The sequence below is a fragment of the Mustela putorius genome, unplaced genomic scaffold (assembly GCF_011764305.1).
Source record: "Mustela putorius furo isolate JIRA1106 unplaced genomic scaffold, ASM1176430v1.1 tig00000081_pilon_pilon_pilon, whole genome shotgun sequence".
NCBI classification, from domain to species: Eukaryota; Metazoa; Chordata; class Mammalia; order Carnivora; family Mustelidae; genus Mustela; species Mustela putorius.
The window spans coordinates 2129569-2152949 of NW_025421272.1; the positions used below are offsets into that span (position 1 = coordinate 2129569).

At 46.8% G+C, this 23381-nt stretch overlaps 1 long non-coding RNA gene across 3 annotated transcripts in view; it reads right to left on the minus strand.

Moving 5' to 3' along the window:
* LOC101675561 overlaps window positions 1-21773 on the minus strand; it is a 63079-nt gene extending 41306 nt beyond the window's left edge. For 2 of the 3 annotated variants that reach the window (XR_001181896.2, XR_001181895.2), the window contains exons 1-4: window positions 21580-21773; window positions 18019-18099; window positions 16698-16798; window positions 4551-4699 (exon numbers count right to left, since the gene is read on the minus strand). This is a non-coding gene — a long non-coding RNA (uncharacterized LOC101675561). The remainder of the gene's footprint in view (window positions 1-4550; window positions 4700-16697; window positions 16799-18018; window positions 18100-21579) is intronic. The other variant, XR_001181897.2, reaches the window with a different exon arrangement.
* Between the last annotated feature and the right edge of the window lie 1608 nt (window positions 21774-23381).

Sequence of the window (23381 nt, forward strand, 5' to 3'; positions counted from 1 at the left end):
TTTTTGGTGGGATCCTTGTCTGGTTTTGGGATCAAGGTGATGCTGGCCTCATAAAATGAGTTTGGAAGTTTTCCTTCCATTTCTATTTTTTGGAACAGTTTCAGGAGAATAGGAATTAGTTCTTCTTTAAATGTTTGGTAGAATTCCCCCGGGAAGCCATCTGGCCCCGGGCTTTTGTTTGTTTGGAGATTTTTAATGACTGTTTCAATCTCCTTACTGGTTATGGGTCTGTTCAGGCTTTCTATTTCTTCCTGGTTCAGTTGTGGTAGTTTATATGTTTCTAGGAATGCTTCCTTTTTTCCAGATTGTCAAAGTTATTGCCGTAGAGTTGCTCATAGTATGTTCTTATAATAGTTTGTATTTCTTTGGTGTTAGTTGTGATCTCTCCTCTTTCATTCATGATTTTATTTATTTGGGTCCTTTATCTTTTCTTTTTGATAAGTCGGGCCAGGGGTTTATCAATTTTATTAATTCTTTCAAAGAACCAGCTCCTAGTTTCGTTGATTTGTTCTATTGTTTTTTTGGTTTCTATTTCATTGATTTCTGCTCTGATCTTTATGATTTCTCTTCTCCTGCTGGGCTTAGGGTTTCTTTCTTGTTCTTTCTCCAGCTCCTTTAGGTGTAGGGTTAGGTTGTGTACCTGAGACCTTTCTTGTTTCTTGAGAAAGGCTTGTACCGCTGTATATTTTCCTCTCAGGACTGCCTTTGTTGTGTCCCACAGATTTTGAACCGTTGTATTTTCATTATCATTTGTTTCCATGATTTTTTTCAATTCTTCTTTAATTTCCCGGTTGACCCATTCATTCTTTAGAAGGATACTGTTTAGTCTCCATGTATTTGGGTTCTTTCCAAACTTCCTTTTGTGGTTGAGTTCTAGCTTTAGAGCATTGTGGTCTGAAAATATGCAGGGAATGATCCCAATCTTTTGATACCGGTTGAGTTTTGATTTCAGACCGAGGATGTGATCTATTCTGGAGAATATTCCATGTGCACTAGAGAAGAATGTGTATTCTGTTGCTTTGGGATGCAGTATTCTTAATATATCTGTGATGTCCATCTGGTCCAGTGTGTCATTTAAGGCCTTTATTTCCTTGCTGATCTTTTGCTTGGATGATCTGTCCATTTCAGTGAGCTGAGTGTTAAAGTCCCCTACTATTATTGTATTATTGTTGATGTGTTTCTTTGATTTTCTTATTAATTGGTTTATATAGTTGGCTGCTCCCACGTTGGGGGCATAGATATTTAAAATTGTTAAATCTTCTTGTTGGGCAGACCCTTTGAGTATGATACAGTGTCCTTCCTCATCTCTTATTATAGTCTTTGGCTTAAAATCTAATTGATCTGATATAAGGATTGCCACTCCTGCTTTCTTCTGATGTCCATTAGCATGGTAAATTCTTTTCCACCCCCTCACTTTAAATCTGGAGGTGTCTTCGGGCTTAAAATGAGTTTCCTGGAGGCAACATATAGATGGGTTTTGTTTTTTTTATCCATTCTGATACCCTGTGTCTTTTGACAGGGGCATTTAGCCCATTCACATTCAGGGTAACTATTGAGAGATATGAATTTAGTGCCATTGTATTGCCTGTAAGGTGACTGTTAATGTATATGGTCTCTGTTCCTTTCTGATCTACCACTTGTTGGCTCTCTCTTTGCTTAGAGGACTCCTTTCAAGATTTCCTGTAGAGCTGGTTTGGTATTTGCAAATTCTTTCAGTTGTTGTTTGTCCTGGAAGCTTTTAATCTCTCCTTCTATTTTCAATGATAGCCTAGCTGGATATAGTATTCTTGGCTGCATGTTTTTCTCGTTTAGTGCTCTGAAAATATCATGCCAGCTCTTTCTGGCCTGCCAGGTCTCTGTGGATACGTCAGCTGCCAATCTAATATTTTTACCATTGTATGTTACAGACTTCTTTTCCCGGGCTGCTTTCAGGATTTTCTCTTTGTCACTGAGACTTGTAAATTTTACTATTAGGTGACGGGGTGTGGGCCTATGCTTATTGATTTTGAGGGGCATTCTCTGAACCTCCTGAATTTTGATGCTCGTTCCCTTTGCCATATTGGGGAAATTCTCCCCAATAATTCTCTCCAGTATACCTTCTGCTCCCCTCTCTCTTTCTTGTTCTTCTGGAATCCCAATTATTCTAATGTTGTTTCGTCTTATGGTGTCACTTATCTCTCGAATTCTCCCCTCGTGGTCCAGTAGCTGTTTGTCCCTCTTTTGCTCAGCTTCTTTATTCTCTGTCATTTGGTCTTCTATATCACTAATTCTTTCTTCTGCCTCATTTATCCTAGCAGTGAGAGCCTCCATTTTTGATTGCACCTTATTAATAGCTTTTTTGATTTCACCTTGGTTAGATTTTAGTTCTTTTATTTCTCCAGAAAGGGCTTTTATATCTCTCGAGAGGGTTTCTCTAATATCTTCCATTCCTTTTTCGAGCCCAGCTAGAACCTTGAGAATTGTCATTCTGAATTCTAGATCTGACATATTACTGATGTCTGTATTGATTAGGTCCCTAGCCTTCGGTACTGCCTCTTGTTCTTTTTTTTGTGTTGAATTTTTACGTCTTGTCATTTTGTCCAGATAAGAGTAAATGAAGGGGCAAGTAAAATACTAAAAGGGTGGCAACAACCCCAGGAAAATATGCTTTAACCAAATTAGAGGAGATCCAAAATCGTGAGTGGGGAGAAAGAAAAAAAAAAAACAAAAAGAAAAAAAGAAAAGAAAAGAAAAGAATTTTTTAAAAAAGAATACACCTAAGAAAAATGTAAAAAAGAAAAAAAATATATATTAGATAAACTAGTAAAAAATCGTTAAAAAAGAAAAAGGTAACAGTTAAAAAAAAATTTACCCGAAGGCGAGAAAAAAAAAATGAAAAAGAAAAAATTAAATTAACTGCAAGTCTAAAAAAAATCACAGGAAAAAAGCCATGAGTTCCGTGCTTGGCTTTCTCCTCCTCTGGAATTCTGCTGCTCTCCTTGGTATTGAAACCGCACTCCTTGGTAGGTGAACTTGGTCTCGGCTGGATTTCTTATTGATCTTCTGGGGGAGGGGCCTGTTGTAGTGATTCTCAAGTGTCTTTGCCCCGGCGGAATTACACCACACTTACCCGGGGCCAGGGTGAGTAATCCGCTCAGGTTTGCTTTCAGGAGCTTTTGTTCCCTGAGCGCTTTCCGTAGAGTTCCAAAGGACAGGAATACAAATGGCGGCCTCCTGGTCTCCGGCCCGGAGGAGCCGAGAGCCCAGGGCCCCACTCCTCAGTGCGCCCTCAGAGAACAGCGCCCAGTTACTCCGAGCTCACCGAGCTTGCGACCGGTTCAAGGTAACACCGAGCTGCGAGCTTACTGTCGGCTCTGTCTCTGTAGCCGGCTTTCCCGTTCCAATACCCACAAGCTCTGCGACACTCAGACACCCCCGATCCTTCTGTGACCCTGCGGGACCTGAGGCCACGCTGACCCCGCGTGGGCTTCACCCGGTTTAGCCTCTGGAGCGATGTCCCTAAGCAGAAGAGACTTTTAAAAGTCCTGATTTTGTGCACGGTTGCTCCGCTGCTTGCCGGGAGCCGGCCCCTCCCCCCGGGGTCTATCTTCCCGTCGCTTTGGATTCACTTCTCCGCCGGTCCTACCTTTCAGAAAGTGGTTGTTTTTCTGTTTCCAGAATTGCTGTTCTTCTTCTCTTCGATCTGCCGATGGATTTTCAGGTGTTTGCAATCTTTAGATAAGGTATCTAGCTGATCTCCGGCTAGCTGAAGCAGTCTCAGCTTGCTACTTCTCCGGCATCTTGACTCCTCCTAGGTATTATTTTCATAAAGTGAAATGTACCAGTCTTAAGCATTATGATCTGATGAGTGTTGATGAGTGCAAACTCCTGTGTAAGCCAAACCTCTAGTGAGATACAGACTTTTCTATTATGCAGATTGTTATTTCATGTCCCCTCCCCAGTCAGTCCCCAGAAATAGTTACTGATTTGCTTCCTGTCACTACAGATACATCTGTTCTAGAATTTTGCATCCATGGAATAAAACACTGTCACATTATTGTGCCCAGCTTCTTTCACTGGCAAAATGTTTGTGAGATTCATCCCCACCATTGTGTCAGCAGTTGGCTTAGGGCTTCTGCTCAGTGGGACAGGATGAAGTGGGCCCTCGGAGACCACAGAGCAGCTGGGACCTCCATAACTTACAGTTGAATGAGGCTGGTTATGACTCCAGAGACTAGCTGAGGAAGGGGGAACGTGGTCCCTATGGGTTCAGAACCATCTTGCAACCACCACATTAAGGCCTGATTTTGTGTCTTTATACACTGATGTTTTGGGTAAAGTTTTGTAATGGGACCAAAAAAAGATAACCTGCTTTAAACATCACTTGTGGGCCACAGGCCGCTCACTTTAGTTAAGCACAGGAGGGCCTGTTCTCTGAAGTGAGGGCACCCTCGAGATAGAAACCATTTTCACAGTCATGTAAGTTTGAGGTTTTTAGAAAGTCAGTGAACACACATTTGGATGCACATCGAGCACAAGTCTGCAAGATTCCCCAAACCTCAATATCCTACCTGCAGCAGCCCAGGGCCTCACTGGTGAGATGAGAAAGAACATCGTTCAGGAGCCCCTGCTGTGTTTCCACAGTGAGCTAGACTCAGTCATGTTCAGAGAGGATGGGTCTCCCATAAAGCCAGGAAACCTGATAAGCCCTCGGTGAGCCCTGTGAAATACAAGGAAAAGATTAGAGGCAGGGGACATGCCCAATAAGCTCACTGTGGGGTTGTTGCTGAGACAAACTTTAGAAGTTAACTGACAACTGTATAGTGGGAGGATTCCAGAGTCACCAAATTCTGGGGTGAAGAGTGAGGAGGGGCCTGGACTTGGGACACTGAGCTTCCTGACACAGGCCCTCCTGTGCTTTACTAAGGTGTGCACTGGGAGGGTCTGACTAACACCCAGAGGGCTAGAGGAGGAGTCCCATGGGTGCCCTCACTGGCATTCCCTCATCCTCCAGGATAGCCACTCCTCACTTCTGGGGGTACATTTATGTAAGGGTGTGAAGAGAGCCTGCAGGTTACGAATGTAGAAACCCGACAGCTTACACAGGTCAGACCCTCATCTCCCACACCACTGTCCCACAGTTCACCCTTCGGGCAGTGACAGGGCACCCCACACTACATGAAGTCACCCCCAGACCCAGGTTCCTTCCCTCCTACCTACAACGAACACACTAGAAACACCATTGCTACCACACCTGCATCCCAGACTCTGGAAAACACTCTGGAACGTGCAGGTATCCTGGATAAGCAGTTTGCTTTCACACCAGACCAGAGACACTTCTCCTCTGATAATTTTCCATTGGCCCCTATTAGCCACATGACCACATATGGGATTTCCCTTCTGCTCACTTTCCATTGACCCCTAAGAGTCACGTGCCCACAGGTGCTGCAAGGGAGGCTGGGAGAGTCACTTCTGCTGACAACCTAATTGGCTTCTAATAGTCACATGACAACATTAAAGTGAAAGTGTTCCTGGGAGTATAGTCACCACATTGGAGGCCCTGCCCTGGCTGAAACTCCATTAACCTGGAAAAAGGAAAGGAAGAATTTGGGAGGACAGTCAGCAGGAAGTCCTTGAGAGATGGCAGAATTAATTCATCAACTGGGATGGGTTTTCCTTCTCCCCTGCCAGAGTTGGGCTCCTTCTCATAAACACCAGCTCCATTCTTTACAGACCTGCCTCCTGTGATTTTGTGGCTCACACAAGAACAGCACTCTTCCTTGCCTGTGCCTGTGTCTGCCCCTTTTCAGGGTGAACCCTTCATCTTAGGATTTGTAGGCTAGCTGGTACACTCCTCAGCCACTACCAGCCACCCTCACTTCCCACTTCCTCCATCCTACAGGTTAGTTCTGCTCCATCCTGGCTGGTTATCAGTCTGTGGATGTGAAGACTGTTGACTGCATCTGTTTTATGGTTTTCCTGAAAATGGAGTTTATGGGGTTTTAAAGTTCTCCTTGTTCTTTAGGCATGATTTCCAGGAGGAGACGTAAAATTTGTCTGATATGGTCATGTTCATTCTGAAAGGCAATGGATTAGTTTAATGAGTCACCTTATTCTTGTTAGAAGTCAAGGACTCTAGGTTATCAGGAGACAGTGGTAAAAGGGATTTCTCTGTGGGGTGAAGAGACTGCAGCAAGTAGTAGTTTAGGCTGATGGCAGAAAATTGGCTTGAATAATGACAAAAACATCTGACAAGAGGAGGAAAATGCATCTCACTTAGGGCTGGAAGTGGAACAACCTTGATTACATTGCTCTGGGCAAAATGTGAACTAGTTTTCTATCATGGAATTGGTCCAGACACACCTTTTGCAGAAGCATAGGTAACAATCCTACAAAAAAATTAAAAAAAAAAGAAGAAGAAGAAAAACAAAAAAACATCAGGAAGGGAATGTGTAAGTAGCATCGAGTTAATACAGAGAGACTCCAGTGACCCATGCTGGACTCGGGTCAGAGAGAGGCAGAGAACAGATGTCTGGGAGATGTGCTCTTGGAGCTGCAATGATTCCTGTCTGATGTCTCCTTGTCCACTCCAGCTCCACGTGGCTATGGATTTCAGCCCCAAATTTTCTCCACAATAAGCAGATTTTTCCTGTTTTCACTCTGAAGCAGGCTGCTGGTTCCAGGGCTAGAACAGTCAACACTTCTCTTCTGACAATGGAAACCTGGGTGTGCCAGAAATATTTTATGTCTCAGAATCTTTAAATCAACTTAATTTTATCTCCACTTGGTTGGGGGAATACAAAAGGCATTTTTATGGCACACTCCTACTGTAGCTTTTTCTAGAAGTCAAGTCTCACCTGTGGAGTTGAGGGGGGGGGGACAGAGATGGCTGAGAGCAGAGACACCACCTGCCAGTTCCCATTGAACCTTCAGATCTAAAGCCCTCTTGCTGTTTCTGAACTAGGTTTGGGGTGGGGCCTACATCCATGGGACATCACATAACCACTGTCTCTGAGGTTGGGGCACAGTTTGAAGCATTTCTGCCTGCCATGTAGCCTCTCCCCTTCCCAACCAAGCCAGATGTCCTTTTTTTTTTTAAATTTTATTTTTAAAAACATATATTTTTATCCCCAGGAGTACAGGTCTGTCAATCACCAGGTTTACACACTTCACAGCACTCACCAAAGCACATACCCTCCCCAATGTCCATAATCCCATCCCCTTCTCCCAGTCCCCCTCCCCCCAGCAACCCTCAGTTTGTTTTGTGAGATTAAGAGTCTTTTTTTCCTTTTTTTAAATCTGAAACTCCCTTTCTGTATCCACATTTCCCCCAAGGCCTAACTTCTCCCTTTGAACTCTATATCCCCAATGAGCTTAAGCAACTGAAACTAAATCAAGTTGGGAAAAAGATATCTGGCAAGCACTTCCTGACCCATTCCTGCAACCAAATACCTCATGCTGATGGAATCAACATGACCATTTGCATGAACTCTGCATTTCAGTGAACAGAGATTCTCTGTTCTCTTAATACTTTCTGTGTCTTGCTAGAGCACCTCCTAAGGAAATCAATAGAGAGGGGCACCTGGGTGGCTCACTGGGTTAAGCCTCCGACTTTGGCTCAGGTCATGATGTCAGGGTCCTGGAATTGAGCCCCACATCAGACTCTCTGCTCAGTAGGGAGCCTGCCTTCCCCCTCTCTCTGCCTGTCTCTTTACCTACTTGTGATCTCTCTCTCTGTCAAATAAATAAATAAAATCTTTGAAAAAAAAAAGAAATCAGTAAGGAATATCAATACATGTCCATCTAATGATGCAATCACTCATCTTTTAATTAACTTTTTTGGACTTGGCATTTACATCAACTGCCTTGTCAAAAATGCAAGTTAACATCCAAGACTGTGGGTTTCAGATAATCCCTGAAGGACCTCAGCTGTAGAATTAGCAGGATCCTGGAATATTTGAGTTATTAAACATCTTTAAAAGGGGAGCACATCCGAGAATCATTTGTTTATTTATGCAACCTAGTCTTAGAGCACCTGGAGATGTCAATGAACATGAATAATTTCTTTGAAATAAAGCATAATTAGATAAAGATAGGCCCTGGCATACAATTTAGAGGAGGGTAATGACGCTATCCTTTGTAGATGAGATAACATGGCTACCCCACTAGCAGCAGTGGTTTTAATTAACTTTCCAGTACAAAGAGTGGATTCACATTAATCTGTATTTCTCTTATATTTCTGGTTTCTAAAATCCACTTCAAGTAGCAGTTCTGGATAAGATGGAATAAAATTTCAACTCTCTTTCCCACTACATCTAATTATAAAATCTGGAGGACATTCAGAAGAAAACAGTGCTGGGCAGATTGGGGAAGAAGACCAGGATTTAAAGGCCCTCCAGTGGTGCAGAGTTCACTATTTTCCTTCCAGTGTCCCAGCCTGGACACAATGTAGCTGGAAACCCACATGTGACCTGTGGAAGCACAAGTACAGAGCTCTCAGAGAAGCTGCTGGCTCTGGCTCAAAGTCAAAAAAATTTGGAACTCCTAATCCTCAGGAAGTATAGCAGTGCCCTGAGCTTCCTTTGCCGCCTTCTTTCTTTTTCCCCTCCATTCTCTCGTACCCTGGCCCTCGGACAATCCCAGAGGTGGTGGCTGGTCAAGGGCCACTAGGAGCCCAAACTCAGAGAGGGGAACTTCTTTCTACATTCAGTGGAACATTGGCCCTCCAAAGGGCACCAACCTTGGAGATATTCCTCTCCCTGTCCTCTTTCAACACAGCCCACATCCCATCCTGAGTTCACAGGTAGCCAGGAGACCAAAGCAATGAGAGCCTCAAGCTTTGGCCAGAGGACCCTAAAGGCAGGCATCGGAGAAGTGGAATGCCTTAATACACTTATGGAGGAAACCATACCAAGTACATATTCTAACAACAGTAGAATTCAATGGGTGTTTGATGAGAAAAGAAAACTGGGGAAACTGAGAGAGACATGAACTCAAAAACACATAGGGCAAAAGAGGAAGTCACAAACAAAATCAAGAGCATTTCACCATGAATGAGAAGAAAATGCAACGTACCAGAATCCAGCTAAAGAGTGATTAAGGAAAATGTATAGTACTCAAAAAAAACAAAGAAAGAAGAGAAATAATTCAAACCAATCCAGCCTTTCCACATTAACAAGTAAGAAAAAGAAAAGCAAGCAAAACCTATAGCAAGTAGTAGGAAATCATAAAGAATAGAGAAAATATAAAAATGAGAATTCCAAATCAATACAGAGTATCAGTGAAAATGGGTGTCCTGGAAAGAGCAATAAAATTGACAAACCTTACATAAACTTCCCAATCGGAAAAAAAAATAACAACAACTATTCAGTCAATTGATGAAGTTAAGCAAAGTTTCAGGTGAATGATTGGCACACAGAAATCACATGTACCTCTCTACAGCAGCAATGAACAATCCTAAAATAAAATTAGGAAAACAGGGGCACCTGGTTGGCTCAGTGGGTTAAAGCCTTTGCCTTTGGCTCAGGTCATGATCCCAGAGTCCTGGAATTGAGCCCCTCATCAGGCTCTCTGCTCATCAGGGAGCCTGCTTCCTCCTCTCTCTCTCTCTGCCTGCTTCTCTGCCTACTTGTGATCTCTGTCAAATAAATAAAATAAAATATTTTTAAAAAATTACAAAAACAATTCCTTTTATAATAGCATCATAAGAGTCAAATAATTAGGAGTACACTTCATAAAGGAAGTTCAAAACTCAACACATTAAGATATGAAATACTATGGAGGAAAAAGATCAAAGACCTAAAGAAATGGAAAGACATCCAATATTCATGGATTAGAAGACTTGCTGTTATGATGGCAATGCTTCCCAAATTTTCTACATATTCAGGAAATCCCTATCAAATCCCAGCCACTTCTCCCCACCTCCAGAAATAAAAATACTCATCCTAAAATGCACATGGACATGCAAGGGACCTAAAATAGCAAAACACTCTTGAAAAAGAAGAATAAAAATGAGTACTAAGACTTCCTCATTTGAAAGCTTATAACAATATTATTTATAATAATCAAGATAATGTTGTACTGGTATAAAGACTGACATGTGGATCAAGGTAATGGAATTGAGAGCTCTGGAATAAACCCTTATATTTAAAGTTGAATGATTTAGAAAAGGCAGCCAAGACAATTGATTCAGAAACAATAGTCTTTTCAAGAAACGTTGTGGGAACAAGTAAATAACCACATGCAAATGAACAAAGTGAAACCCCCTCCTCACATCATCCATAGATATTGATCCAAAGGCATTACAAACCGAAGTGTGAGAACTAAATCCACAACTAGAGGAAAACAGAGGAGCAAATCTTCATGATCTGGGATTAGCCGAGTGTTCCTTAGATATGACAACAAAAACACAAGCAAGAAAAAAAGAGGTAAATATTATTTCATCAAAATACAAAATGTTGGAGCTTTAAATGAAAACATCAAGAAAGGTACAAGACAAACCACAGACCGGGATAAAATGTTTGCAGATTTATATCTAATAAGGAACATAATACCACTTACAAAATTGGCTTTTAAAAAGTAACCCATTTGGGGTGCCTGGGTGGCTCAGTGGGTTAAGCCTCTGCCTTTGGCTCAGGTTGTGATCTCAGGGTCCTGGGGTTGAGGCCCTGCATTGGGCTCTCTGCTCAGCGGGGAGCCTGTTTCCCCCTCTCTCTCTGCCTGCCTCTGTGACTACTTGTGATCTCTCTATCAAATAAATAAATAAAAACTTCTAACAAGTAACCCAATTTAAAAACTGTGGGCAAAGGATCTGATCACATATTTTTTTCTGAAGAAGATATGGAAATGGCCAAAAAGCACACAAAAAGATACCTAAACCATAACCACTGAGGAAATGGGAATCAAAACCTACATGACCAAGCACACCCCACACTTCAAGATGGCTTCAAGATGGCTGTGGTCACCCTGACAGAGGACACAGAATGTTGGCAAAGATGGGGAGAAATCAGAACCTTGATGCGGCAATGGTAGAAATGTGAGATGGGTCAGACACTTTGGAAAGCCCTTTGGCGCTTCTTCTGAATGCTAGACACAGAGCTATCATCTAGCCTGGGCGTTCTGCTCCTGGGTTTCTCCCCAGTAGAAAACACAGAAACTCTGCACGTAAGTGGGCATGGCAGCATTACTGGACATCCCTCCCAAGTAGAAGCAAGCCAAGTGTGCATCTACTGAAGAAACTGTAGTCACTTCTCTACCCATGAAATGGAATCCTTTTAAGTTCCATGGACCAAATTACTGAAACATGGTACCGTGTGAATGAACCCAGTACATGAAAAGAAAGAGGCAGTCGCAAAAGAGGCTAGACAGAGATGAGGTGCTCTGTCTCAAGTGTCCACAAGGTGGGTCTATAGAGAGAACATCAATTAGTGTTTGCTGGGGCAGGAGGTGCAGGTGATGTAGGAGGTGAATCCTGAGGTACAGGGTCTCTATTGGGGATGGTGATGAAACTGTTCTAAAATATGATTTGAGATGGATATACTAAACTTACTAAAGTATGTTATGTATAAGAAATATAAAACATATAAAATAAATATACTAAAACATCCTCTAGTGAATGTACTAAAATCCATCTAATTGTAAACTTTAACTAGTGAATTGTATGACATATGAACTCTCTCTCTCCATATGCCTATGTATATATTTAGAGTCAGCACACAATTCCGAGTCTTAGGACCTCTTTACTACTGACATCAGAGTTTGTGAGTGTTAAGCTATCACAATATTCAGGGCTAAGGACTTATTGATCGGCTCCTCTTTTGGCAGGGTTAAGGGCACTGGGCTTTGGGCCCCACCCGTCACGATGGAAGTCTCCGTTAATTTGGGTGAGAGCCAGCAGGTCTATGATGCATGTTGTCAGGCCCTAATCAATCCCAAACCACACCTCTGCAGAAGACCATGGGATAAGTCAGTTGCAAGGCAGATGCCACATTTTAGGGCTGTTCTGGTGTTGAACTCCACGGGCACTGTTGACACTGTCTTCTGGGTAGGGGTGACTTCTCGTGAGAACAGTTGGACCTGGACTACTGCATGGCATAGAAACTGGGTTCTTACATCCTCTCCATAAATTCTCAAAGCCAACAATTGTCCTGGGGGCATGTTTATTTCTTCCTTGATATTCCTGTGGCCTTTTGACAGCAAAGCCAAGAAGACCGAGTACAATATTGAACCTCAGTGACCTTCCCCAACTTTATGAGTCCCATAGCCTCAGGTTGCTGCTAACCTGCAGGGTTTGTGGCCCCTTTGGAAAGAAAAAAGAGCAGGGGACATACTGAATAGAGTTTCCATGGCACGAGCTCTGGTCCCACTGAGGTGTCTCCTGCCAAGGCCTTTGGGGATGGACAGACTATGGACATGGTGGACAGAAGACAAGGCAGTTGAGGCTCATCTCCAGTCTCTGCTGACCCTCATATGGCCAGTTGGTGATGGGTCACATGTCACACAGGGCTCCTCATGGGTGGGTGGCATGGGCAGAGCAAACCTCAGAACCCCCACTTCAGCACCAATATTTGTGTCAGTTCTGGTCTGAGGTCGCGATCTTCAGGAGTGAGAACAAACATCTTTGTCCTAGGAAGATGCCACCCTACAGGAGTTCACGTGGGGTATTACAGAGGGTGTCCTAAGGGAGGGAAGAGCCTCTGGAGGGCAAATGTGTTTTATAAACCACATTTTCATAGTTTTACTTGATGCACCCCCTTCTTTTAGGGTGGGCCTAGCGAAGGCCCAATTTGAGAAAGAGCCCCAGGAGCCCCTGACCACCTCGAGCCTGGATGATGGCCTCTGAGAGTCAGATAGAGCAATCACATCTGGCCCACAGCAGGCTATCCCATCCCAGAAGACACCAACTCCACCACTGGTGTTCATCTGCCTATAAACCCACTTCTCCTACACACAGCAAGGCCTACTGAAAGATGGACAGGACCTGCCATAGAAGTTGCCCCTGGCTTTCATTCTGTTACAACCTGTATCCTTTGGTAATTACCTGGAGACTGTGGTGCATGATGCTGGGGAAAGGCCATGGGCCAAGTGTCCTGGACGCCTGCTCACACACCAGACTCAGACCAGCAGAGCTCCAAAGCCTGCTCTTGTCCTCTGAGGCTGGAGCTCATCTCTATGTGTCCCTAAGGGGAGCTAAAACAGTGAGAAGCACTGCCAATTCTCTCTCCTTCAGAATAGCCACAATTAAAAATTTGCCCTGTTACAAGAAAGGAAGAGTCACAGATTACAGTAAGTTTCTTATTCTTTACAAAAAGAGCCAAAAAATCATTCCAAGATGCTTTGTGGTCTCCTGAAGCAACACTCAGGCCCAACATCACTGACATGCCCCCTGAAGCAACTGATGACAACAGTTCATGACTGTCCATTTTGCCTTTTCAGCAACAGTTATTGTATCAAAGAAGAAAGGTCAGGCTGCTGACCTGATCTCCCATGGGTGCTTTCCCCCAGGTGTAGGAGAAATTCCTACTCCCTCTTTTATAGGGAGAACCAGTCTAGTCCCTCCTTTCCCTGGGGCGAGAGTTCATCTGCTAGACAGTACATCCCACTAGGGCAGGCAAGTCTAGCCCTTTCTCCCCTGGGTGCACGGCACACCCTCTCCTGATATCTTCCAGGCCATGCTGCCTCCATGTTCCTTGTCCTTGACTAGTTCCTTTGGAAGGCTGTAACCCAAATTATGGTGAAAAGAACAACATCAACTCCCTTCCATATCTGAGGTTTGTGCAGAGGGAGCAGAGCTGCAGGGACACACACATGGGGTTCTTCCTGTGTCATACTTCCATGAATCCCCTTGCACAGAGCCTGGTCCTTAGCACTTAGCAGCCTTCTCTGGTCCCTGCCTTACTGCCAGGCCACCCCACCCACAGGTCAGCATCCTGGCTGCCTGCCTCCTCAGAGCACAGTCATGCACCCTGGCTAGCTGCCTTCTCTTCCCGTTCCCAAGTGCTATAGGAGGTGTTGAAAAGGAGACTTGATGGAGAAACCTGTGAACTGCATGTGTGTGCCTATGGCAACAAGAGTATTGGGGTCACAGCAGTCAGGAGGCAGATGCCACTGCCACATGTCACCTTGCTTCAGTATGCAGCATCTCTGATTAGCCCTGTTCCCCGACTTATTCCCACCTGCTCTGAGAAATGGAAGTCCAATCACATCCTCTCCCCCTACCTAGCGTTTCCCAGTGCTCAGGATTCCCAGAGCTATTCTCCTACCTCATGCTCATGGGAGTTTGGGGACCTTTATTTACAGGACAGCAAAGGCACTCAGGTCTCCTTTGGTTCTAAGCTCGGGATGAGGCACATTTTGAGATCAGAGGTCGTGGCCCCATGTGGAGGAAGAAAGAACAGTCCCATCTGATAACAAAGGCAGAGGTGTCCACACAGTGCCTGTGGATCTGGGCACAGAGGGAGAAAGCTTGACCTGTAACTGGGAAGGGGCCAGAGGCAACTTTCTGGAAAGGAGGCCCCCAGATTTGGGTCCTGGGCATGAGGGGGAGAGATCAGGGCTAAGAGGCTGGGCAGTACTCCACACGCTTTGAGTACAGAACCTCTCAGGACAGTTTAAAAGCCCTTCCTAGCATCTCATGCCAGTGCCCTCAGCAAAACCGCTGGCTCCTCAGAGTATGTGTGGTGTTTCAGATGGCTCTGGAGACTAGGCTTGATAGGTAGGGCTCCCCTTTCCCTTCTGGGGGGTCAAGGGGTCCAGGGAGCTGACACCCAAGTTTTGCGGAGATAGCATGGGGAGCAGGTAGGTGAAGGAGATGGGTCAGAGCAGGACCCCTCCCAGAGAGTGGAGGAAGATGAGGGGCCCAGGGTGGAGGAAGAGCTCACACCCTCCCTCAGGGCCTGGTCCCCCACTGTAGCCCCTGTGGCTTCCCCTGCCCACTCAGGAGCAGCATCAGCTCAACACCACTGGAAAATACCAGTGCATCAGTGTTCACAGCATCTCTCCTCACAGAACCTGAATGGTAGGGCTAAGCCAAGGGTCCATAAATAGATGGGGAGAAAAAAAAAATGTTTGTGTTCACATAGCAGAATATTCCCATCTGTGATAGGAACAAAGTGCTGACTAATGTTATGAACATTGAAAACATGTGCAGAGAAAGAAACCAGCTGGAGAACACTGATACTGTGAGACATTCAGCACAGGCAGATTCATAGAGACCAACAGTTGACCCCCAGGCCATTGGGCAGGGGAAATGGGGCAGGAGAGGGAGGGACAGCTGGATGGAAGGTGGCTTCTTTCTGGGACAGGGGGCTCTGCCCACACATGGGTGACAGCTGCCCCACAACATGAGCGAGCTCCATGCCAGACCTTCTGCTTCAGGGTGTGGGAATGGCAGATTTCATGCTGTGCGCATTTTGCTCTGAGACATGCCAACCCTCCAGTGGGGCACAGAGCATGGAGCTGGGCTTCAGGCCCCCGGAGACCTGGCTGGCTGATGTGGCTGCCTGGGCCTGCCTACCTCCTTGGCTCCAGTCCCTTCCTATGAGCATCTGCTCTGGGCCCTGTGACTCAGGCCCTGCCTCCAGGTCCCTGGGCCCTGGGTGCAGGCTGCCAACAAGCAGTTCAGGTGCCACGGACTCTAGATGGCCAGCCCTGTGCTCCCCTCAACCCAACCACCATGGTGACCAAGGTAGGCCCTGGTGCCAGATAGGACGGAAGCCCCTGCCTTCCTGCTCAGCCTCAGGGGCACCTCTGAAGCAAAGCACCTTTGTCCCAAATACTGGCCTCCCAACCCCAACCCTGCCAACCCGAATAACCCCTGGGGATATAAGTACCAAGACGCCAACACAACCTACAGTCCAGGCAATGCATTTCAGTCATCCTCATGTGTTGCAAAGTTGTCTGATGGTTCCAAAAAAAAATCCTGCTAAGTTATTGCCTCAGTGCTGCTATTATGTTTAGAACAGTAATCTCACCAAATTTTGAAAGGTCACCTGACCCATTTCTGAGGGCTGGCCCAGTAGCTGTGGTGACTTCTCCTGCCAGCCTGGGGCTCAGTCCTCAGAGGGAATTGCCATAATTGCTGGCCAGAGGCATGGCCCTCTAACTGCCCCAGCTGACCTGAGCAAGAGCTCCAGCAGAGGAGAGTGGGAGGGGCAGGGACCTCAGGTCAGAGACAAGCCCAACTGGCTCTCAATGAGACATGACATCCCTCTGGGAGACTCCAAAGAAGGGGTAGCTCTGAAGACAAACTCAGGGGCTTCATCTTATCTAAAAGGGGTACAATCAATGAGCCACACGGGTTTCTGAGACCTGAGAAGGGGCTGTGACCAGGAGGTCAGGCTCACGTGGGTGCTGGGCTGCTATGCATCCCACTTGGGACCCAGGGTGACCAAGCACAAACTTCTTGGCAGAGGCCAAAGTCCGCACATGCCTGGCTTCCAGAGAAGGAAGCAGCCTCTCTCTGAGAGCAGGTCCTGGAAAGCAGGAGGATGCCTCCAGCTGTGAAATCATCCCTCAGGTCTCAGTGCAAGACTGGAAGCATCTCTCTGTCCATTGGGTTTGCCCAGCCCTCCACAGATCTCTTTCCCAGCAGTGACCTTGAACCCGCTGCCCCCCACACCGTGGGGCCCTGGAAACATGTTCTTCAACAAGGGCATGCTGCTAGGCCCCTAAGAGCAGCAGACCAGGCCTCTCAGAGGGCAGGGGCACCTGGAGCTTACCAGTCCACTGACAAACACCTCCATGGGCAAGCCAGCAAGGATCTTACAGATTATGTTTTAGGCCGACAGGATGACCGCATAGCACCGGTGTTTCTTCAGACCTACAGATGGATGGGGACAGGAGTCAGCTGGCCCGTGACCACCTCCCTGCCTTGGGATCACACTAAGGGCCCAGGGACAGTCCATGTGTGTTCCCAGAGGGTCTGTGGAGTGGACTCCTCCTCCTTCACTGGTGCCAGACTAACAATCACCAAGCGCTTCAGCAGACCCATCCACTCTGTGCTCAGGGTCAGGGCAGCAGCAGGCCCTCTTCCAGAAGGAAGAGTGGAAGTGGCAGAAATCGATGTGGGTTTGCCTTTGGTCCCAAATCTCTCCATAAACTGGTGAGGAAAGACCCCAGTGTTTAAGGAAGAAGTATACTGGCAATGCAAAGTTGTCTGAGTTTTTAACAACCATATCATTGCAAGACAAGGGCACATGAGCCTGAGTGACAGGTTGAAAGGAGCTGACCTGTTTACCAGTATATTCTGGAAGGTTCTCTCATGAGTTAATATTGCTTCATCATCACTGGGCTTTCCTGAGGCCTATGTGCAGGTCTGACCAGTGAGTGAATGGAGATGAACGCCAGGGTTCAGAATCAGAACACAAGGTTCCTGCCCATGCTGGCCTCAAGGACACACAGGGACCCGCCCTTTCCTTCTTTCAGTCTTGCCAAAGCTGTGCTGCCTTATGGGGCAGGTATACCTGCCTGGCCTGTTAGTCCCCACCCCAACCTCCAGGGACCTTCTGGCTCCTTGTAGTCAACCAGGACAAACCCGGGGCATACATGAACACAATCATGGTTAGTTTCCGGCACAGAGGGGAGTCACAATGTAGGGCCCCCTTTGCCCTATATTTGGACCTTGAGCCCATAGGAGAACCAGGAGCACGAGGTCAAGCAACATAGCGCACCAAAGGCAAGGGGCAATAAATTGGCAGCCAAAATGGGGTGAGTGCATGTAGTGGGGTGTTACTCAGCTCTAACAGTAAGGTCATCCCAAATGTGCCCTAGAAGGGATGAAGCTGGATAGAGCAGAAGTGAGACTTCCCCTCCTCAAAGGGGACGAACCCATAACAGTAGTGTATGGTCCCTGGTGAACTCAAAGGCAGAGAAAGTAGAGGGTAGGGGCCTGGGCCCGAGAGGGGAAGGGGTGAGTGTTTCATGGGGACGGAGGCTCAGCCACAGAAAAGGAATGGGGTCCTAGAGGGGGGCAGTGATGGCTGTTGGCCCAGGCCTGCCCCACAGTCATGGTAGCTCCTGCTGAAGGCAGTGTACACTTACATGTTAATTTATATGTAGTTAACATGGAGCCACTATTCATGGTCTTGAAACTGTTGTTTCTGGTCTTGAAGCTTCTCTGGGCTATTAGGGGAAAGAAAAGCAGGAAGGCTTCTAGCAGGTGGGAACAGTTACTGCAAATGAGGTCTGCCAACACAGCGGACTGGCGCCTCACTAGGAAGCTGCAGCCCATGCACACTGCTGTCCCCACACTTACCGTTAGCTCCCTGGGGGTTCCTGCACTGCTTTCTGAGACAGCCAGGCACCCCAGCCCACAATATTTGGGGTCTGTGCTTACCCTCTAATGAGTTGGTCAGAGGAGTAACCAGGAAATAGCACAAATAACAATCGGGAAGACAGGAAATGGGATTCTCCCCAGGGCAGCAACTTTTCCAGATACCTTGCAGCAGGCATGGCTATCGGCCTACTTGTGCTCAAGTGGGAGCCCTACTCTGACAGGGACAAGCAAGCCACAGACCAAGAGCACCTGTGTAGGTAGAAGGGCCCAAATGCATTCTGTATCCTTTCATTTTGTTGTTCTGATTTTGTTCCAAAGCCAAGGGAGTTACCTCTGGGGCATGGATGGGGGTGCATGTTCAAGAACATAGAGGGAAATGAGCCACATGTTCTGCTCAGCACCACTCCTGGGATAGACTGGGTCAAGCTACTGCCCATCTGCTACCCTGTGACCTCAGCAGGGCCAAGGCACAGCTTACTCCCTAGAGGTGGAGAGAGCAGGGACATAGCCCCTGAGCCACACATTCTGAAGCCATAACTGAAAGGAACTATACACGTGGGCTGATTGTGCATCAGACACTGGCAGGCCCCATGCCATCTCTTGACAGCCACACAGGCGCGTAGCAGCCTCATAGGGGGCTCCCAGTGACTGTTCTACATTCCATATCACTCCTACTCTGCTCTGACTCAGACCTAAGCTGGACGTCCATAGTCCCTCCAAGGTCAGGTGGCATACAAAGGACCCAGTGTAGTGTAGGTGCTCTTTTGAGGTTTAGAGACTCTGTGGAACATGAATGGTGGTAGACAGGCCCTGAAGCTCTGAATCTAACCCACCCTGGATCACCCTGGGATGCCCAGCCCCCATTCTCCCTCCCATCAATGTCTGTTGGTCAACAAGTCTGGGGAGGGCTGCAGCAGCCAGAGTGCTGACCAGGGGGCCAGGGGCTCTGGGTCTCATGTCTCCTCTGGAACACTCAGCAAATAAGGACCAAAAACTGCACAAGTTGTGACCAGATGGACAAACGGCATGCACAGGACCCCTGGCTACAGCAGTGTTGTGAAGCTTGTCCAGGGACAGGGATACATGCACAATTCTCCATGACACCAACACAGCTGTAGCCTATAGGGTGCCACCAGAACCTTAATAAACACTGTCCTGGTCCCACAGCAGAGGCCACAGCTTTGTTGTAGGAAAACTCCTTTCTTGTGGTTTGAACTGTGTCTTCCATAACGATGCCATGGTGTCCTAACCCACAGTTGCTGTAGATGCCACTTTACATGGACACAGGATTTTGTAGAACTTGCAGTTAGGAGGAGATCACACTGGGTAGAGAGGGCCCTAATCCAATGACTGGTTTCTTTTTTGGAGGACAATTTGGTTTACTTATCAAGGTTTTCAGTTCACTTGTCATTTAATCCAGCAATTACACATAATTGCACATGCAGAGTTCTGAGTTCTGCAAATATAAGCTCAAGCTACCAAACCCTGCAATACCCCAAAACAAAGTATCCACATGCCTTTTTAATGACACCCAAAAACAAGCAGACTACCTTCAAGTTTGAAGGTCAGTAACAGCAAAGCTGTTTCCAGATGTAATGACAAGCATTGGACAGACGACCATGAGCAAGGTATTATAATAGATAATACCTATCTATAATAGATAATAGAAAATTCACATGGGGAGCCCAAGTGTTCTACATTATCAGTTGTTGAAGATGAAGACAAAGCATATATGGAGAAGCAATTTAGGATCTAGCCATAATTTGACAAATACTGAGGCAATTAGAAGTTCCAAAGGTCCTTAGAAGAGGAGAGAAATTTGGACACACTCCTGGGAGATCTTCATGTGAGCATGGAAGCAGAGAATGGAGTGATGCCTTACAACATTGTGACTTATAAGAAGAAAATCTATTGAGTCATTCAGATGAGAAAATGTGTCCCTCATATACGTGTTTGTATTTGTGCAGAGTGCCAGAGTGTCTCTTGTGTTAATGCAGAGGTGGGCAGCTCACCAGGAGAATCAACCTTCTGATCAGAGGATTGGAACATTCTGTCCCAACCCTGACTTCTGGGAAGAGGAAAGAGCCTGCAGGTTCGATCAAAGGCCAATGGCAAATGCTTTCATCAGTCTAGCCTGTGGAATGAAGTTTCCACAAAAACTCCAGCAGGTGGGGTATGGCCCGCTTGTGTGGGAAGTAGAGACAGCAGTGGGCTGCAATGCCTGGAACATGGCCAGACCATGGCAAGGTCTCAGGGCATGCCATCCTCCTTTGCCTTCTACCTTTTGTAGGTTTTCTGACTGGCCCTTCTGATTATTTTCAAGCACTCTGGTTTCAACCCATGCCTCCCTCAGACTGCTCTAGATCTTGTCAGAGTGAACACACAGCCTGCATGGACACTTGCCCATACTCTGAGCATGAGCATATCGCCAGGTCAGCTGCTGGAGTTCTGCAGACCGTGCTGGCCCTCAGGTGCTTCCCAAGAGGCCACAGGTGGAAGCCAGGGCACAGAGAGGGAAAGGGCCTTGTCTAAGTTCTCACATCTCCAGAGCCTGTTTGGAAATCTCAGATGGGAGGTAGCACATCCCTCTCAGAACATCTGTGAGCTGTATGTGCAAGTGCCTTTCTGTTTTCCTCTTCCCCAAGACCTCTGGGACTGGCCCTAACCTCTGCATCTGGAGCTAGGGTGGCCCTGGGGAGGGAACCTGCTGAGACAGATCCCCGGGGGAGGCTGGAGGGCATGGTAGGGGTCGCTGAGATGGGAACCCACATCAGATCACTGTAGGAAGAGGGGCCCTGGAGTCTGTGGAAGGTGTTCACATCAGCGCCCCACAGCTGTGTCTCCAGCAAATGCCTGAATCTGCCTGGACCCTACAACTTCTGTAGAATTAGACCTCATAGCACTTTGTCCCCCAGGATTTGGTGAGAATCAACCAATGAACAATAAGCACTACACCAGTGCTTGGAACCGAAATGGTATCTGTGAAGACAGATCTCCCTAAGACTGCTCAGTAGAATATTTTATTGAGCACCTGCTTAGCTGGGCATGTGGTTTTGAACATCAGAGACCAAGTACCTGGCTTCAAGGGGCTGCCCTCAAACATCTGCTTCAGAGCCATTCTGGGCCAGTTACACAACCTGAGCCACATCTCCAGCTTTAAACCTAAGACAGTCCTGCTTATCTGGTAAATGTCGGGCTCTGTAGACACAATAGGGTGGATGGCCTGAACCCGGCAAGCTGTGGATCCAGCAAGTTCACAGCTCCCATGTGGGCCCAGCTCTCATCCCTGTAGCACCACGATAGTGGGCTTAGGCCTCGGGTCTTACCTCTCTTCTCACTGGTGATAACAGTGGTCTTCAGTGGCTGCACCGCAGCCCTGTCTCCTCTTAGCCAATAGCCTGAAGGTGCATGTCAACTCCGGGGCCAGCTCAGAGGCCAATTACTGCCTCACCGTGGTGCCCATCTCCATCCTGATGAAAATGTTGGGAGGCTGCTGGCCAGGAAGTAGGCAATCTGGTACTCTGTGGGTGGGACAAGATGCCCTGTGTCAGTCATGTCACCCGCTCACGGACCCCACATTCTGCTACCCTTCTACCACCACTCTGCCTTGTTTCCCCTAGGTGCTTCCTCCTCTGTTTGCATTTGAGGGATGGCACAGCCACAGTGATGGATGGAGCCTCTAATTGCTGGGGCCCCATGATGGGTATTAAGGAGGGCACAGATTGCATGGAGCACTGAGTGTTATACACAAACAATGAGTCATGGCACACTACCTTAAAAACTGATGATGTACTGTATGACTAACATAACACAATAAAAATGGGAAAAATAGGCAGATATTCATCATATAGGCAGATATTAAGCAGATATTAAAGAAAACTAGGCCAGCTTTATATATCTTAAGACCAGGAGTATGACATTATTTTACACAAGGAAGGACAATTAATACTAAGAAAAGTGGCCACTTTTCACAGAGATGATTATGATCATTTCATACTTAACGAGAAGGCTCTAAAGGACATGGCCCAGAAGAAAAGAACTGAGGTGTGGTACAGATCCCTCAACAGTAATGGTTGGAGATTTGCATACTCGACTTCTGACAGTGCAGAGACTGTTAGCTCTGGTTCTTCTCACATCAGCACCATGAGGTGATCAGGGGAGGGGCTGGAGGCAAGGCTTCATGGTTCAGGGCATGGAAATTGGAAGAGATTAAGTGATGTGCTCAGGGTCGCAGCACTGATGAGGGTTGGCTCTGGGGTGGAGGACACACATGGTTCCCTGGTACCCAGGGATAAGAGATCATGCACTGCACACTGAACCAAGCACTGTCCTCAGGCCCAGGTCCACACCTTCCTCCCCAACAATCTTACAAGGAGTCACTGGTGCCCCAGGTTTGTGCTGGCCCAAGAAGATAGCTCAAATCCTGAGCCACCTTCTGGCTCTACATTTCAGTCCCTACATTTCAGTCTACATTTTGGTTCTTTCCCCCAAATGCAGACCCGCTGATGGATTGAGGGGATCCAAACATGTTCCCAGCTCCTGCTCACTTGCCTTTCCACAACCAGAATTTGACTCTATCAACTGCCCAGCAATGAGAAGTCCCAGGTCAGGTGACTACCCTGAATGACCAATAGGCTTCTTGACTCTCAACTGCCTCAGAACACAGCACATTCCAAACCAACTGCCTACATGACAGTTGCTCAACTGACCACACCTCACTGTAGAACTGTTAATGAACAAGGAAAGGGCTGCTCATGCTAGCCCTTCAGTGCCTTAATGCATGAAGTCTACCAGCCTCCGTGTCTCCTAGACTAAGATCTGAACCATTATCCATACAGCCTGGACTAAGGCCTTGTGAGAGCGGGAAGTAGCTGCACTTGCTCTGTGTGTGACCTTTCCTGCTCCTTCCTTCCTCCCAGCATCCACTCTCTGCTGAACAAACTGCAGTTTCTTCTCTTGAATCTAAATACTGATTTACACCCACAGCACCTCAAAGTTGTAGTCAGTGGAAGTAATGTTTGTGACTCCCCTGTTGTTTGGACAGATGCCCAATGTGGGTACTGGTGAACCACGGCTGGGGACAGCCAGGAGAATGTCTTGGCTGCCAATGATGCTGACTCCAGTGTTT